This window comes from Pinus tabuliformis, chromosome 6 (genome assembly GCF_031772625.1).
Source record: "Pinus tabuliformis cultivar Carrire ecotype Pingquan chromosome 6, CPIR1, whole genome shotgun sequence".
NCBI lineage: Eukaryota > Viridiplantae > Streptophyta > Pinopsida > Pinales > Pinaceae > Pinus > Pinus tabuliformis.
Genome location: NC_142292.1, coordinates 1067977895 through 1067991388, shown reverse-complemented (window position 1 = coordinate 1067991388; position 13494 = coordinate 1067977895).

The following is a 13494-nucleotide window of genomic DNA, read 5'->3' as shown; positions in this document are numbered from 1 at the left end:
AGAAGGAGATTTGAAATTGGAAACTTGCAAGAGAACAAAGTTCTACTCACAGTGGATGACCAGAAAATAGCAAAAGTCACTAGGCAATAGACCTAACTGGGCAAAATATTTTGAAAAACAATTCAAAATTAGGTATACGAAATTGTGTAAAGACACAGAGGCATGCACACATGTTTCAAACACAAGAAACTCGCGTATACGCAAGTCTATTTGAGAAAACAAGCGTATATACACTACTGTATCCCTAGAAAAACACGTATAAAAAGCTCAATCAAGAAAAGAAAGAACTCAAGGCCTGATCCAAAATATCATACTTGATGCTTGGGAAGCTAATAAGTCACTGAAACTGTAAAAACAAGAAATCAAGAAAAGAAACCCTAATCAAGAACAAACAACCCAAAATAGGAAAAACAAGAATGTTTTCCCCAGCGGAGTCGCCAATTTTGTTGGGTGGAAACACCCTAGGGTCTTGGGTTGAAAACCCCAATAGAGCAGAGGGCGTACAACAGAAAGAAATGTGCAAACAAACAGTCTAAATGCTTAAACTACTTAATTGGGAAGAAGTGGTATTACCCAGAGGTCCTATGTTTGAGGTCGATCCCGCAGGGTCCAAACCCTCTACTTCTTCTGATGCCTTTAAAACCTGTAAATTATCCAAGAAAAGCATATACAACAACAGTAATAGAAAGCATGTTCATGATATATGTGTTAGATCATATAAGAAAATGAGCAATTGAGCATTAACATAAGATTTATAAGCAAATCATAACAAGGATTAATGCATAAACACAATAAATATCAGGAACAGAACATCATTTCTTTATTGATGTAAGCTAAATGAAATGTGGAAAACTACAACCTGAGTCTTCCTCCAGCTCCAAGCGGAACCGTCCTCCGGATCCATCCTATCCCGGCCTCAGCAATCTTCCTCCATCGATACACACAAGGATGTCATAAGAGGGATGAAGGACATCTCAAAAGAGGAAACAAAGGTTTCCTATAACTTGGGAGTGCAGAAGGCATAGGGATTTCTTCAGACTTGATCAGGGATATAATCAACTATAATATCAATATCTCATCTATTCTCCCCTTAGGCCTTCCCATGGAGGTTTATTGATACTTCTCCAAATTATTTTTTTTAGTTGGGAAACAGTTGGGCCATGGGCTATGGTAGGTGAGTAACTGGTAAAACCCGTAAACTCTGCCCGAATTTAAGAAGATTATTTATTTATTATTTTTTTAACACACATACACGGGTTAGGTATATACTGACCCGCGTGTACACACTTTTAACACAGGTCAAAGTAGCGCATGGGAAGTGAAACACTGTTTTTTAGAATTTTGGACCAAGTCTGGAAGGAAGGGTTGCCTGATCCAAGTCCAAGTGTGACAAAGGACCCTTCCAAGACCTTTTACTTTCATGATGTGTTAAATTGTTTTGTTAAAAGAACATAAATGAATACATCTGCATGCTGTAAAGAAGAGGAACATGACAATCATCAGCACATGAAAACATAAGCCATTGATAACGGAGTTCATCCAGGAGGGACTACATCTCTGAGCTCCGGTTTCAAGATGGTGTAGGCCGCTGCATTAAGTGTTGTCAATAGCGATGATGTACATAAGAGGTGATGTCGCTATCATACAAGAAAAATGCCCTCAAGCAGGAGTGGCTCCAAGAGATGTTCCACTACCAGAACTCTCAGTCAAACAAGACTCCTATCAGTATGACACAAACTCATGCATGATGATCATCCCACAAACATAGCATAAAAGGGATCTCAACGCAAACATACATGATGACAACATGAGTATCCCATCAACATAACAACAAAGGGATCTCAATAAAACATGATGAATCATGCCAAAAAGTACATCACACAGATGATTCCACGTCACATCAAGCAGGAATCATGAAACAAGTAAGAAACAAGATGCCACATCAAACATCAAATAGGGATCTATGTAGAACAATGCATAGCAAAAGAATTACATGAACACACTGCATATACCTCACATCCTGGGGCCATCTGAAGAAAATGATGTCAAACTGCTGAAGCTGGTCACACCATCAATCTCGCAGCGTCGAGTCTCATGGAAATGGCTACTTGCACATGAACGTGGACACCTGCAATCCACTTAGAAAAGTGGCTGAAAAATGAAATGAGAAAATGGAAAATCTGAACACATCGTCAGATTTGTGGCATCGAATAGTGCAAAATCAACTACCAAATTTTTGAATTCTAAGAAAGTGAGAATTTGGGGCTCAAGGAATCTTTTAGATTCCCCTACATTCCTCAGAGGTTCCCTCCTCCGGTTCCTCTACAGATCGGCTGCTCAGATCAAGAAATTGACTGTGCCATCGGGTTCGTGTTGACGAGAGGTGTAAGATTGACAATAAGTTTGTCCAATTTGGACACTGCAAAAATTTCACCCTCCTAGAAATTTTGCTCAGTCATGGTTCCACCTGCATAAAAATTAATTAAAAATAAACTCTGCCTCATTTTACGTGTCCTCTCCTAGTTCCTCCATCTGCCCCACACACTGTGCAAATGAGGTTTATATAAATTCTGGGCAGATATTCCCACGTGGGTCGGTTTGGTGTAGTGGTAAAAAATAGGAGTTAGTTGAGGAGGTGTTGAGTGGTCAATCCTTGCCCCTCCCATTTTAACACATTATAGTTTTTTTTAAAAACGCATGTATATTTTTTTGACAGACACATTAATGGTTGATGGGGATGGTTCCGCCTTGGGTGGCCTGCCCCTTAACCTCTGTCGATTGTTTGAGTTGGCATGAAACATGGTTGGTGTGAGGGTGCATTGTTTTATGCATTTAAGTTTTGTTGTTGGGCTGTTGGTACTTCATATGAGGCCGCCCGGTGGGGGTCGGCCCACATGGCCGGGTGGGTTCAACTCCCACCAGCTTCACCTTAATCGTTGTTTGGTATATGGTACGTATGGTGAGGTGTGGAGTGGTGGGGGTAGTGGCCCACCACCTCTTTATATATATATATTTTGTTTTTAATATATAACCATGTGAATTTGAAAATTCTTGAACATTGACTGAAGGAATCAATTTAACGAGGCGACAATTTTGCCGAGAATCTGGCTGGAGTTCGCTGGATTCCGTCTGCCAGAAAAGTCAAAATTGCGGCCTCCTTAAGCCTGCCTAGTTAGCAAAAGTCAACCCAACTTTGATTGCTTCTATCTTCCTCATACCGACTCATATTGATGAACTGTTCACACCACCGTGATCATGATGATGAGATATTTAACATGAATCTAGTTCGAGCATAATCCAAATAATTTTATTTTTGAGCTTTCATAAGCCCTATTTGTCCTGTGTTTGTGTCTAAAGCCACCTGGATCAATCCTCCCCACTGAGGAGATTTTGGTCCTCCAAAAGCATGAAAAATAATTTGCAACTTCTCTGTACCTTGTTTGCATGACAAGCATCCTGAAAAAGGTCTCGCTTCCATCTCCTTCACCTTTTTTCTTCAGAGCCTTAAGCGTTGAGCCGACACCTGCAACCTCCGCGACCTGTAGTACATTGTTTTGCAATTTACATGCTTATCTTACATTACCAACTAATGACCCAGCAGCCCACACTTGCCACTAGTTTATAACGCATACTCGGTGGTCAAGTTTACATCGAAATGGAAACAATACCCCAGATATGAAAACAAGGTCAACATATCATTGTTGCTCCAACAAGTGATGGAAAACACATCATCATTGCAACACATGATTTACAACAATAAGACCGAACACTATTTTTCTTTGACAAGTGATGGAAACATGACATCACTTTCACAGTTTATCATGCAACACAAAATAAGACCAGACATCATTGTTGCTTAACAAGTGATGGAAACACGTCATCACTTTTACATTTTAAAATGCAACAAACGATTTACAAAAGCACGACCATGAAACACTAACATATCTAGAAACCATTTTTCACTTATCAATGTGAATGGGTCACCTCTCTGTGGCACATTCGATGTTCGAACAACTGCTTTGCCTGGTTCATGCATCGACACTTTGTCTTTAAGGCGCTGCCCTGGATGGAGCCTCCAACATGTGGCTCTTTGATGGCCACTTCTATCGTAATGACTGCAATAGGTTTTCTTCCTCTAGATTTGCTTAACATGTTTCTTTACATGTTTTTGAGAGGATCTTTCACGCCTCATCCTTTTGTGTGCTGCCATTCTTTTCCAACACTTAGAAAATGTATGGTTATGTAATCCAAAAAAGGTACATGTTTTTCGATGCCATGTTTTACACTCATCATTAACAACATGATTATAATCGAAATGAACATTCGAATGTTGAAAGTGGTTATACCTTTCCTTGCTGCCTCTGGTGTAAGTATGGCGACGAGAGCTTGCCTCAGCGCTTTCCCTGTAATGGGCACTGCCATGGGATGATGGGGATGTATTCTCATCATTCTCTTTCCTTGATGATTTCGATGATGTCTCGGAAGCATATGACACCTTCGAGCATTCTCCTTTGGTGTATCCCTTGCCTACAAATTGAGGTCTCTATAGAAACTCCAATGGTTGAGTTATGCCTTGGTTATTAACACCAAGTTCTTTTTCCTTCTCGTGCCTCGTCCTGGTAAGGAGCCTCATGTTTGTCCCTGTAATTGGGATCCCCAAATCTCCAACAGAAATCATACTATGTGAAGACGAAACCGAAAGGAAATCAACATCTTTTACCTCCTCTGTTGATTTGGAAATAACTGATGAGGGCTTCTCATCATCTGTTGTCGGTGGTTTTCTAGCTGTCTTGGCGCATTCCCCAACTTCCTTTCTGACATACCCAAGTCCTGTCTGATGGGGTAATTCTTCTACTTTGATGGGGTTGACAATGCCTTGGCCATTAATGCCCAAGCCTCTTCCTTCATACCCCATTCTCTTCAACAGTTTGGAGCCAATTCCTATGGTATGATTTTCAAAAACAACGAAATCATCATTAGGACACATACATGAATTCAGAGAACTACTTTTTACCTCACATGGATCACGTTGCAGATTTTCCAAGGCCTTGTCCTTTACTTGTAGCTGTCGTAGCAAACTATGTTTTTCCTCTTTCTCTTTATGTAGACGCATCTTCAATTCAACATTCTCTGTTTGAATATTATGTTTTTTGTGCTTCAATTCTTCCAGGGCCTCTTCCATGGCTTGCAACTGAAGCTGCAATCACTCCTTTTCCTTTATCTCTTTCTCTATAGTTTCATACGTCATTTCCCCCTTTTGGAAATTTTGAGCATGGTCTTGTACATTGCTTTTTCATCCTCTGTCACTGCACGTTCCATTGTTCACGCTACAATTCACATCCATGCAAAGACTGCTCCGATACCACTTGATCCAAGTCCGGGTGTGACAAAGGACCCTTCCAAGACCTTTTACTTTCGTGATGTGTTAAATTGCTTTGTTAAAATATCATAAATGAATACATCTGCATGTTGTAAAGAAGAGGAACATGACAATCATCAGCACATGAAAACATAAGCCGTTGATAACGGAGTTTGTCTAAGAGGGACTACATCTCCGAGCCGCGGTGTCAAGATGGTGTAGGCCGATGCATTATGTGTTGTCAATAGTGATGATGTACATAAGAGGTGATGTCGCTATCATACAAGGAAAATTCCCTCACGTAGGAGTGGCTCCAAGAGATGTTCCACTACCAGAACTCTTAGTCTAACAGGACTCCTATAAGTATGACATAAACTCATGCATAATGATCGTCTCGCCGACATAGCATAAAAGGGATCTCAATGCAAACATACATGATGACAACATGAGTATCCCATCAACATAATGACAAAGGGATCTCAAATAAAACATGACGAATCATGCCAACAAATACATTACACAGATGATTCCGCGTCACATCAAGCAGGAATCATGAAACAAGTAAGAAACATGATCCCACATCAAACATCAAATAGGGATCTGTACAGCACAATGCATAGCAAAAGAAGTACATGAATGCACTGCATACACCTCACATCCTGGGGCCATCTGAATAAAATGATGTCAAACTGCTGAAGCTGGTCGCACCATCAATCTTGTGGCATCGAGTCTCATGGAAATGGCTACTCACACATGAACGTGGACACCTGCACTCCACTTAGAAAAGTGGCCGAAAAATGAAATGAGAAAATGGAAAATCTGAACACACCATCAAATTTGTGGTGTCGAATAGTGCAAAATCGATTGTCAAATTTCTAAATTATGAGAAAGTGAGAATCTGGGGCTCAAGGAATCTTTTAGATTACCCTAGATTCCTCAAAGATTCCCTCCTCTGTGTCCTCTGCAAATCGGCTGCTCAGATCAAGAAACTAACTACGCCATCGGGTTCGTGTCACTGAGAGATGTAAGACTGACATAAAGTTTGTCCAATTTGGACATTGCAAAAATTTCACCCTCCTGGAAATTTTGCTCAGTCATGGTTCCACCTGCATAAAAATTAATTAAAAATTAACTTTTCCTTGTTTCCGTGCCCACTCCAGGTTTCTCCATCTGCCCCATGCACTATGCAAATGAGATTTATATAAATTTTGGGCGGATATTCCCACGTGGGTTGGTTTGGTATAGTGGTAAAAAATAGGAGTTAGTTGAGGAGGGGTCGGGTGGTCAATCCCCGCCCCTCCCATTTTAACACATTATATTTTTTTCAAAAACTGCATGTATATTTTTTTTTACAGCCACATTAATGGTTGATGGGGATTGGGTCCGCCTTGGGTGGCCAACCCCTTAACCTCCGCTGGTTGTCTGAGTTGGCATGAAACGTGGTTGGTGTGAGGGAGCATTGTTTTATGCATTTAAGGTTTGTTGTTGCGCTGTTGGTACTTCATATGAGGCCACTTGGTGGGGGCTGGCCCACGTGGCCGGGCGAGTTCAACTCCCACCGTCCTCACCTTAATCGTTGTTTGGTATATGGTACGTATGATGAGGTGTGGGGTGGTGGGGGGCAGGTTCAATTCCCGCCGGCCTCACCTTAATTGTTGTTTGGTATATGGTACATATGGCGAGGTGTGGGGTGGTGGGGGTAGTGATCCACCACCTCTTTTTATATATTTTTTTGTTTTTAATATATAACCATGTGAATTTGCAAATTCTCGAACATTGATGGAAGGAGTCAATTTAACAAGGCGACAATTTCACCCAGAATCTGGCCGGAGTTGGCCGGATTTCGTCCACAGGAAAAGTCGAAATTGCAGCCTCCTTAAGCCTGCCCAGTCAGCAAAAGTCAACCCAACTTTGACTGCCTCTAGGTTCCTCATCCGGACTCGAATTGACGAACCGTTTGCACCACCACGATCATGACGACGAGATATTTAACATGAACCTAATTCAAGCATAATACACACACTTTGATTTTTGAGCTTTCATAAGCCCTCTTTGTCCTGTGTGTGTCTTTGGAGCCACCTGGATCATTGCCCTAGGCCATAACTAGAGCATCAAATCTACCAAGAGTGGTAAATGGTGCTATAACACCATCGCCCCTATTCTTCTCTCCTTGCAAGGGAGGAAATCAACAACCTGTCTACTTGTGAATGTGCTAAAGTTTGCGGGGCAGATTGAATTTTTTGTGTTGTTTTTGTAGAATGCGGTCAAATCTGATCTTGTTTTTTCCTCGCAATTTTCTGCTTAAAGTTTGGCCTGCAGGCTTGCCTCCTAGCATCCACCATGAGGTATTTTGGGTTGTTTTGTTGCCCATGTGCTTTATTCAGGCATAATGAGAGCCCCAAATAAATTTTTGAAGAAAGCATAATCAAATCCTTCTTTCGATCTAGGGTTTCTCTCATGAGTGAAAAAGAATGTGGTATTCTTGAAAGAAAATGGTTTACTAGGGAAGTTCACTGGTTTATGGCCAAGTTATGAAGCTGTTAAAGATTTGGTTTTGGACAATTGGGAAAATCATGACCCTGTGCAAATTTACTATTATGGAAATAGGTATTATCTATTTCTCTTAGAAAATTAGGAAGATAGAGACTAAATATACGAATCAGGTCCCTGTTTCATGGACACTAGAGATTTGTTTCTCACTCATTAGCCTTTGGAATTTAATCCTATAATGGAAATCTTATATGCATATGTGTGGATCAAATTTCCTTTTTCCCTTCTTCTTTGCTAGGGTGAACGCATTTTTAAGGCTATATGAGATAAACTGCGCAGATATATTACTAGTGATATGGAATAGGGGAACAAATTTTCATGCCCCTGAATCTGTGTTGAAATGGATTTTTCAAAAGGCCTGCTTTAGTAGATCCAACTTAATCTAGAAGGTTGGTCTCATCTCCAGGCTATGGAATATGAAAAAGTTCCTTTCAAATGTAATTTGTGTTGTGAGTATGGACACTTTGCGAAAATTTGTCCAAAAGCTTTGGCCTCTCAAATATCTCCATATCCATCACCTCCTCTAGAGTAAGGTGAAAATACGCAAGGATTCATTCTTGTTAAAAGGAAACATAAGAAGCAAGGAAGTAGAAAACAATAGAAAAGTAAGGCTGAATCTAAGCATCAACCCCTTTCCAAAAATAACTACAAAGTCCTGAATGCCTTTGTGGAAGAAGATGGTGAAAATTCAGAGGAAGAAGGTGAGATTAGTCCTACCCCAAAGGCCCCTCCTTATTCAATTGATGAAGAAGAACTAGATCATGACCCTCCAAGGAAAATTCCCTTAAAAGATGAAGAAGCTAGTAAGGTGACCAAGAAGAAGTCCTCGTCTTCTCCCCCCTCCTATTCAGATGTGCTTAAAAAGCAATGATCCTCCCCACCTGTAACAAGAAGCAAGAAAGATTATAGTAGAAATAACTTTGCTCTTGGCTCCCGTAGGCCAAGCGGCGGGTCATATTCTAGAAATTTATAGAAATGTTTTGTTTTTGTATTTTCTTGTGCAAGAAATTTGTTAAAATATACTCTTCCTCTCATGAAGCAGTAGGAGTAAAATTCAGAAGTCTTAGTTATGGAACTTTTCCCTCCTTTCTCTTTTTTGGAGGAGGCTAGTCTCTTAGTTTTCTTTGTAAAAGTGCACATAGTTGAAGCTAGTCAATGGGGCTTCCAAGAAGGAGAGTATATTGTAACCATCATTTCCTGAGTAATTGTTGTGATTGAGTGTAGATTTTAATATAAAATATTCTCATTTTTGTTAAAAAGAAAATAAAAGTCACTACCATCCACCTAATAATTATTGATAATTAAATTAAAATTATGGAAGCCTTATTCCAAAATATACACACCTATAGACCTAATGAAATACATAATAAAATGTATAAATGCATTTAAATAAATTTGATCTATTAATTATTTATTTCTATTTTTAAAATATTATATAATTAAATGAAGCATTATTTTTACAAAAATAAAAGAAGTATACTTTGTGATTGGAGAATATAATGTAGAATGATGAGTGATTGATTAGTTAGAATAAGGGAAGTCCATGTTGAGAAAAATGATCCAGGAAAACAAGTCTAAAGGAAAAGTGTTGTTGTGATTCGCTATATGTAGATGTGCATCCAAATAGCCACCCTAAGCCATTGAGTTTATTGTTGAGGTAGAGGTAGTACTTGTTGTCTATCTAATTAAAAGCATTATTGAATATATGTTGGTAGGGGAAAATATAAAATGGAACAAAGAATAAGAATATGAGAAACTTTCCTTCATCTTTTAGTTTTTCATGATCAAATGCATATAAGTGCAAAGGGTTCTTCTTTGTAATTGTAGCATTTCTTATAAATTCAAGCATCAATCTAGTTGAATTAAAACCAATAGTTATTGATTTAAAATGAAGCTAGATAAATCTTATTATTTTTACTTTTCCTTTTGGAGCATCCCATTCATTGAAGCATGATGTGAATTATTCTTTGTCCAAACAATACCTTACATAAATCCATTGAAGCATGATGTGAAAAATGATTTCTCCAACTTAATTGAGTTTAACTTGTTGTATCGTTGGAAGATATGTTATTATTCTATCCACCCAAGTACAAATGGGACAATTTTGCACCACACCAATCCATTCGAGGGGATCACTTCATGCTAGATCAACTACGAAGCCTGACCTCAAGAGTTTCTAGAGAATTGAACCCGTGACCTCTCAAAAGGAAAGGTGTTTAAACTTTGGGGACTCCACTAATTGAGCTAACCCTCGAGGCTGATTAAGTGGATGCTATGGATTTAGCTTCCACTGTATATTTTTAGTTATTATTGTTGATAAGAGGTTCACATTTATACTATGCCATTTTCGATTTTTCAATCTAATTAAAAAAATATCATGTCCTTAGGTGTCATATATTATGTTTTCTTTGTTACATGTTTTTCAATATATATATGTTTACTAATTTTTTTATATGTAATAATAATAATAATAATAATAATTTAAAATAAATTATAATTGAGCTAATTTTTATGATTTTTTAATCTCGACAATCTGAGATGTATTATGAGATAAGTGTCTTGATGTCTTTTATGGATTGATGCCTATGGTATTTGCCAACCATTTAATTTATATGTGTGTATACTCTCCATTGAGTTTATCTTGGGTTATTACGAGGAATGATTACTATCCTCCCTCACCCAACTTCAAATTTTGCAAATGACATTTGGAGCTCATGTACTCTGATGATTACAAGGTTTACCCTTTGAAGTTTTGATTTACGCCAATGTTTTTCTCATCTTTTTAATAGGAAAAAGAGATAGAGAGAGAAAAAAGGAAGAGTATATTAACAAAATACATGTCAAATATTGCGTCCTCTATAACCTAGTATGGGAGAGATGTTGTCACATAACGTTACATTAAAAGAAATAAAATAATAAAGACATTAAAAGATAAAAAAAAAAATGCTAATAACAAAAAGATTTTTCAATATTGATAACAAAAGTCTTTTCAATGTGGGCCATAAACAAAACAATTCAATGTCCACATTAAATAACATAAATAAAGTAATTGATAGTTAAAAGTCCTTTAATAACAAAACAGATGCACTGTCAACCATAAATAAAATATTTCATTTTTCATATTAAATAACATATTTTTATATCAACTATATATATATAGATAAATCAATTGAATGGAAAAAGATTCCTTATATTTTTACTTTTGTAATAATATTTTAATTTCCATATTAATAACATCATTTTGTGTGTGTGTGTATATATATAGATAAAATCCAATTTAAGGTCACGACCAAACCATACACCATTTTGGTGTATGAGACCCCCTTTTTTGTGGGACAAGGGACCTACCTCCATGTAGCAATTTGACTGCTAAGTCTACGAAGGCATACATATTCTACCCCCCTTTGGTTTTGAACCTGTGACCTCTTAGGACATGCTCTTAACCATTAGGCCCACTCAAGCTATAAAGAAATTGAATGTAAAACAAATCGTATATTTGTACTTTTGTAGTATGTGTACTTTGAATCACACACACACATAGAGAGAGAGAGAGAGTAAGAAAATATTTTAATGTTCACCATAAATGAAATATTCCAATACCCACCTTGAGTAAAATAATTTTATATCAACTTGATAGGTGATTTCTAATTCAAGGCATTAGGGTGATATGTAATTCCTCCAATGCTCAGTATCAAGTTGACATGTAATATTTTACAATAATATTAGTAACAATAAAAGAACAATCTTTGTGTATATGTAGACAGACACAAACACAAAAGAGAGAGAGAGAGAGAGAGAGTCTTTTTATTCCATAGGTACATGTTTCCTAATTCCCAATATGAGGGAGAACTCTATCTAAATATATTCCTTTGCCAACTATGTATATATTATATAAAGTAACTAAAAATAAAAAAATCTTATGGTTTAACATTTTATTGGTGTGTTTCTCAAAATAAAAGAGATGTGGAATTCTTTTTATGCTAAGCAAGGAGTTGACATGTCACACACACACACACACATACACATAAGCTTAAACATATCAAGGGTCAAAAGGAATCAAAGCTCTCGAGGTGCAAACATTTTCTCAAATTTTGCACTCTAAAAAAGGTTTTACCTTAAGAGATTTGATCCCTCTCCACCCTTGATAGATCTGAGCTTAAGATGGATCTTTTATAAATTTGTATAAGTATATTAAACGACCTGAATATATTATTATTATATTTTATATTTAGATATCTAAAAAGGAAAATAATTAAACAATTGGATTATTATAACATTATATTTTATGTTACTGTCAATAAGAGAGGAGAAGCGGATGAGAGGCGGCTAGAGTTTTTGCAGTTCCTTGATCCAAGTCGAATTTTGGAGATTCGAAGAAGAAATATGTTGAAGGAATGGTAGTTAAAGTCTCTGTTTCATATAGTGCCATATTAAAACTAGATCTATTCTTCCAGTTGTTGGGGAAGCTTTAATTTCCAATATTGTTGTGGTTCAAGAAGATTTTGATGATGTTTATTTATTTATTTTTTCAGATAAAGGGTTAGTATGCATATTTAATGGGTAAAGGGGATGATTTGTGACTAGGGTTTTTGCAGTTCCCTGATCCAAGTCAAATTTTGGAGATTCAAAGAAGAAATATGTTGAAGGAATGGTAATTCAAGCCTCTGTTTCATATAGTGCCATATTAAAACCAGATCTATTCTTCCAATTGTTGGGGAAGCTCCGACCCCCAATATTGTTGTGGTTCAAGAAGCTTTTCATGATTTTTTATTTTATATATATATAATATTTTTTTCTAGATAAAGGGTTAGTATGCAAATTTAATGGGTTTTGACTATAGTCAATTGATCTAAACAAGGAGATCTCTGAACTTTGGAAACCCTTCTTACCGTAGGATTTGACCATTTATCCTCTAGTTAGGGGTTTCTTTGTTGTTGCCTTTGATAATGCTAAGGAAAAGAAGAAAATTGGTGATTTTGGGCCCTAGTTTTGGGGTAACGTTGACCATTTTTTGCAGCCTTAGACTCCCACTTTTGATCTAGTATCAACACCTATTTTGTCAACTCCTGTTTGGGTTAGGCTTCCAAATATTCCCTTGCATTTTTGGAACCTCTCAATGCTATACTCCTCCTCAATATCCTGAAGCTTTGTTGAATGTCCGAGGGCGTATGTGCTTTGAAAAATATAGCCAACAACTACACACAAGAGTAGGTACGAGCAATGCCCATCCTATCTCAACTACTGGATTTGTGTTTGGAGCAGGATCTTTGTCACACCATGATGATGAGTATTAAATGATCAAGTAAAGACTAGTATGATGACAACTTCCAGTTATCCCTAGTACCTTTTGATCTCCTAGAGAGAAAATAATGCTTATAGAGCAAGCCCTATGAGATTAACCTCCAAAATCCATACCACCATGTTGACTAAAGATAAAATCGCCCAGAAAGAGAATGTTGTATACAATACGAGAGTGTAGACCTAAGTCATGCAAACAATTCAAATAAGGAGACAAACCAAAGAGAGGTCACTAACTTCTCCCAAATATGCACCCAACTATACCACCTTGCAACCTCCATATGAAC